Source organism: Rhea americana, unplaced genomic scaffold (genome assembly GCF_003343005.1).
Source record: "Rhea americana isolate MKP2758 unplaced genomic scaffold, rheAme1 scaffold_28, whole genome shotgun sequence".
NCBI classification, from domain to species: Eukaryota; Metazoa; Chordata; class Aves; order Rheiformes; family Rheidae; genus Rhea; species Rhea americana.
In genome coordinates, this window is record NW_028186401.1 from 1,939,415 (window position 1) to 1,945,414 (window position 6,000).

At 44.2% G+C, this 6,000-nt stretch overlaps 1 long non-coding RNA gene across 1 annotated transcript in view; it reads left to right on the forward strand.

Moving 5' to 3' along the window:
• The window catches only part of LOC146593781 (uncharacterized), a 64,836-nt gene that overhangs the window by 24,548 nt on the left and 34,288 nt on the right, over positions 1-6,000 (forward strand). Inside the window, exon 2 of the long non-coding RNA XR_014896294.1 lies at positions 953-1,112. This is a non-coding gene — a long non-coding RNA (uncharacterized LOC146593781). The remainder of the gene's footprint in view (positions 1-952; positions 1,113-6,000) is intronic.

Genomic DNA, 6,000 nt, shown 5'->3' on the forward strand with positions numbered 1-6,000 from the left:
AGCATTTCCTTATTTTCTGGCACTGGTTTCCATAGCTGCATGCAATCACACTCTCACACAGATGCCATTCTGTGTTCAAAGCACTGAATGCTACAGGGCATATTAGTGTTTTTATGCTTTAGATCTATCTTTATGTAACTTCAGAGCTCATTAATATATACCATTTTGTGTGATTAAAAAACAACAACCTGGCACATGAGAAGCTTTGAACAGGAGAATGGATTGCAAGGAAAATGGCTTTCTTCTCATTATGCAGATTTTAAGCGAGACATGAGATGGGCCCAGACAGTCAATGGTCTAGGTACCATCTACTAAAATGCAGTAATTCCCTGACTACAGACAGTGTATCAAAAAAAAAAAAAAAGAAAAAAAACCCTGAAACAAATGCTATTCAAAATGTGAAGATTTTCACATTATGATTTCACAAAAGCAGACTCAAATGAGTGAAAAATCCCATGATATTCATCTTAAGGCTTTTAAAAATACCGGTGAAAGCCGTTCTCTTTTTCTGTGTGAAAAGCTAGGAACTGGACTGAAGAGTGCAGATCCCACAGTGATAGGCTTACTATGAAAATCTAGTTAGCAGAGACTGGAAGAGGTGTAAATACTCTGGCTGTTAGTGAAGCACAATTCTCCCAGTAGAAATTACAGCTTGAAATGTCATCTCTAAAACTGTTGTGCCAAAAAGGATTAAGACTATGGCTGCAAGAGCTTAATTCTTCTCAAGCTCTGGCTGCCGGCTTCGAAGGAATGAGGGAGGTGAATATCTTCCACACCAAATAAGGTGATATGGGCATTCTTCTAATCCCTATTTCTGATTTTTCAAGCTGCTTTCTATATAATGACACTAGCATGTTACTTGCTAACCAAAGCACCGTCTGTTTTAGCAACACAAGCAACTGACCCTTCCAGCCTGCATGCCTCTCCCTGACGTGGCTCTCTCTCTTACCAGGGTATCCTGATAACTTCTCAAGAAGAAGATCTCACGGTACAGTCTTAAATTCTCTCTCATGGCTGAAATCCCACTGTGAAGGCTGTAATGAAGAGGAGTAGTGAGTGAAATTGGTAATAGAAACCAACTTGGGATACAGCAGAAGCTCTGGCTTGTAAAGGTAGGTTCACTGCTTAGTACATTGGAGAGTAATCAGGGTACAAATACAGTCTCAAAGAGCAGGAAGATATCTGAGTGTAAGAAAGAAAGTGGCCGGTGTAGCATGAAACAAAGATGACGATTAGTGAGGTACATCTGTTTGCCTGTAATGCTGTACGTGCATGTGCTTTAGGTGGCACCGCTGAGCAAAGCAAAAAGACACTCCCTCACATGTGTTTTAGGAAGCCGTACTTCTTAGGAGCAGCCTTCCAGAAAAAAAAATCTTGTGTGTTAGGATATTGGGGAATCTGCCATTGCTGCAGCGTGGGCAGCGACAATAATGTAAAGTCTGATGTAATCCACCCAATGCTCACTAAGATCTTTGAGAAATGGGCAAGCAAACACATTTTTACTATCTTAATCCTTGACTTTGTGTTCAGGGGTATGTGACTTGAGTAGCAATGCAGCCCCAATTGGCTGGAGAAGTAACAGAGAAATTCATGTGGCTACATATGATTCATACAATTTTAACTCCAAACAACAACGCCACACAGTTCCCCAATGCTGGGCAATTTTTTGTGTCCTGCTTCTCCCTTCCTCCCTTTTCCTTCTTCACATAAAAGAGACGTATTCATTATATGGAACAATGACCACAAATTGAGACTAACATATGAAAAGAAAATCCCTACCTGATGGCACAGAGCTCTGAGGCACATACTCTGCAATGACTGCCTTGCTGCAGTTTCTCCTGGGTGTTACTACTCAAAAGCATTTCTGAGCACAGGCAATTTACTGCAAAGATCATTAAAAAAAAATCTTATTAAACCCACACAGTCTAAGGCCAGGTAGTTTCCTAGCTCACGCTCCCTTTCAGTACAAAGTCTTGGAGGCTGGCTGCCCCAGGGAAAATTCCCTCGCAGGTGTAAGAGTCATAGCAGAAGGCAGAGGGGCAGGGCGAGCTGCTTGCTACGCAGGAGGATGCCCAGGCTGAGCGAGGCGGGGGCTGCAGGCTGAACGCGCCTCTAACTGCACTGCAGACCTGCGGGCATGTCACCAGCTGCTTGGAGAGACCGTTGTGTGCAGGGAGACTTGGAGTCGAGGCCAAGTCTCTCGAGTAGCCAGCAGCCTGCACTTAACAGCCACTTCTTTCCCTGGAATACTGTAGCCCCTGGCGACTTGGCATTCACTCCTGCATGATGATCTGTTGAATACCCTGCAAGACACTGGACCAAATTCTCTTAGCAGCAGCATCAGGTGCTTGCAACTGCTGGGAGTCGGCAGGGCCAGTTGGCAGAAGCCCAGGCACCTAGCAAATGTGCTGATCTAGCACTGACACGGGAGCTCCCGCCAGGGCCAACCCTGCAGAAGGCCAGGCAGGAATTAGAGCTATCTTTGTGCAGCGTAATTTACTGACAGGCCCAGCTGTCCTGTCTCCTGTTTTTAGGTGGTAAATACCCCATGCAGAGATGCCACAACTGTGCCAGTCAGGGTGAATCAAACTCTTCAAATAGTCATCACTGATGAGGCATTTTGCCTTCTCTAGCTAATGCCCTGAGCGGGTAGAGAGCCCTGATGTCAGCCAGTTGATATAAAAGAGGGAAAAGGTGTTGCCATTCATCCAAGAGTCTTTTACAGCCCAAGTGACACTACTGCATCTGAAGTGCAGGTCCAAGGGGGAATGCAGGATCCCAAGGCTGCTTCCTCACCACATGCCACTGCTGTCTGCACCCTCTTAGGGAAAAGGCATCCGTGCAAAACCCCCTCTCTGCCCCCAAAGTGATGGGCTGCCCAGATTTAGCACAGTGCCACGCTGCTTGGTGACAGGCTGCACACAAAGACGCGAGAGCTATGTGAAGGGAAGAACAGTGCTGGAAACAGGTGCTACATGGGCAGTATGTAAAACTGGCTTTGATTCAAGTACATGTTTGAAGAAACACACCTGAGCTATTCTCATGGAAGGTAATTCACATGCCTATGACTGGAGACTCAATTCAGTCCACAAGGTCATTAATCTAAATAAGGACATTTAAGAAGCCCAACCAAAAAACCCATCAGTGCTACGGTTTTGCTGATTTTTTTCCCAAGAAAACGATAACATATATTTAAAGTAAGTTAATTCCCTTCCTGCAACACCCTACTTCACTCCTCCAAACTAGATACCTTCTTTTTTGCCAATATAGCTTTGTTTTTATTAGAATATTATGATTTGTAGAAAGTATTTGATGACGAGAAACAACACAATAATATCAGTTACCCAAGGAGAAATATTTGTGTATACGGAGAGGGAATTTAACCTCAAACATTCAGTTCACCTATTCATGTGTGATTTATATTGCCCCAGGCTCCTAGGCAGAGTGAACACTGACACCCTTTGATGTTGAAAGAAGCCTAGTCGCTGGCCTTTAGAGAGAGATTTGTGATGTCTCTATCAGTCTGTCAATGGAAAACCAGGCAGTAAAGCCAGCCCCCCTAAAGATTTCAAGGCCTTGTAGGCAGCGGAGTCATGTAAGCATTTTGCTTTCACCTAGTGCTTGAGAGGCCAAGCACAAGCAGCTGGTCTAATTGACTAGTTGCAGAGCAGCGTGCTGCAGTCTGCATCTGCATGGGCCTGTGTGACTGCATGTCCTTTTGGCCCCGAAAAGGGGCCCGTGTCAGGGATGGCTCCACTTAGCGGCTGCCCACCCCTGAGCCATGGAGCTCTTCAGTTTCTGTAGCAGACTGGTAGGGATACCCTAACCCATGACCAGGATGCGGAAGGGAGGAGTAAACCTTGCTTACTGAAAATAGAAAATGTTTGCTTGCACTTGCTGAGGGGAAAATAAGCGCTGCCGAGAATTTCTGCTCTGCAGTGTGGTGTCAAGTGCCCAAGGTTTTCTGTGGGATGACGCAGCCTTGAATATGTCTGATATGCCCTACAGAAAAGCACAAAGCTCCAACAAAAAAGGGGAGGCAGCAGTGTACTAGGCATTGCACAGCCTTGGCACAGGAACAAGCTGTGCACCGAGGTGAGCGAAGAGAAGCAGGTGGCAGAAGGGAACAGGCGCTGATGCTCCTTGTGAGGCAAATTCCCAGGCAATGTGTTGAGTAACACTTTGGAAGATAGGATTAAAATTCAATACAATGCTGATAGATTGGGGAAATGACTTGAAAACAATAACATGTGATATAATAAGACAGCTGTAGAATGGTTTACATAGAATTAGGGACTGCTGGCTAGGCACAGCAGGATCTGAGGATTACCAGGGATTATAAACTGAAGATGCATCTAAAATATGATGCTATTGCAAAAAACAAACAAACAAACAAAATGAGCAGTTACGGTTATATTGAGTCTAAGAGCTCATTTGAATCAGGTGTGTCCACAATTGCAGCTTAATAGGCAAGTTACAGAAACCATCCAAGCATTTGGAAAGTAAGAGTAAGGGGAAGCTGGTATATTCCCTTTGGCAAAGAAAGACTAAGGAATTGTATTTGAGAGGGACAGAGTAGCCAGAGACTGTTTCTTCCTTCTGGCTGTTGAGAACAGGAAAGTGAAGGTGCAAGCAATTCAGCTGCTCAGGTCATTTTACATGTGATGGAGATGAAAAGTTACAACTATTTTTTTTAAGCCCAATTCTTTCGGGCAGCAATGAAGGGGGACAGGAATATCAGATGAAGCTGAAGACCTACAATGATGCAGGTATCCGTATATTTGCTTCAGTGGGGAAGTGGAGAATAAACTGTGGGTTCTGATTTTCCAAGGAGCCTCTGTGGGGAACTGATAGTCTAGACTTGTCCTTTTTGAGGCCTAATTATGTCTCTCTGTCAAACTATAAAAACAAGAGTCTGTAGCATCACAAGGGAAAATGAAAGCTATTGGCCTGTGTTCTGCATTTAATAGGATGTCAAAATCTAAAGCACAGTCTGACTGGTTTTGACTGAGGTTAGAAAAGAAAATGCAACTAATTGGGCTGTTTCTGAATATCCCTTTCTGTCTAATAGCTGTAGACTTGTAAATTGTAACATACTGGGAGTCCCAAACTCTCTGATCAGTGCTGCTCTCTGGATGGGAGGGGTCTTTCCCGCTGATGAGATTCAGACTCCACTTGATGAGCAGTGTCACTACTGTTGGGAATGTGAGATGAGAAAACAGAGCTGGACTTACAGGTGTAAGGAGGTGAAGCTGGAGAGGAGCTCAGTGCTCCCTGGGAAGCATCTCACTCTGTTGGTAAAAACTACTTTTTTCAGTTTTTATTGAAGATGAATTTCAAGTCTTAAGAGAATGAAGAAACACACAGAAAGTACCTTGTCGGTTAAATCACAGATTTTTTCTCTTCAGGTATCATGGTGCCTCAATCAAAGTAACACATGGCACTCTCCAGCTTATATAAACAAGTATGGAGGCTAGTGTTCACCTAAAAATACCCCAGATGTCTTATGGGTGAGCTAAAGCAGTGGGAACCAACCTTTTTTTCACCAAGCAGCTCTTCCATGACCTTCTCTTCTGCTTGCACCCACTTCCTGACCATTAACTCTTGCTTCCAGGCTCTTAGAGCTACCCCCTTTTGCTCTCCTTGGTGCAGCAGACACCAGAAGACAATGTAGCCACACGCATCTAAAAAGTCTGAGACAGGAGGACCTAACGGCCCATATTTAAACTGACGAATGCATTAATTCCACTGTGGCTTCTGCTGTGTCAGGAATTGCCAGGTAATGGTTGAGTGCCCTTCCCTTTCCTTTGGAAGTTGGTATGAGGCTTTTTGAGTTGAAATCATTTCTTGGAGAGAATTACAGCAGTTCCAAGTCCCTTTTACCTTTCCCTAGCCAGCTGCCCTCATTCTGAACCAATGCTTTGCTCAGCCAGTTCCTCATGTTTTACAGATGAATTGAAACAAAGGCAGAATTTGTCCTGGAAAAAAAAAAAAAAAAAA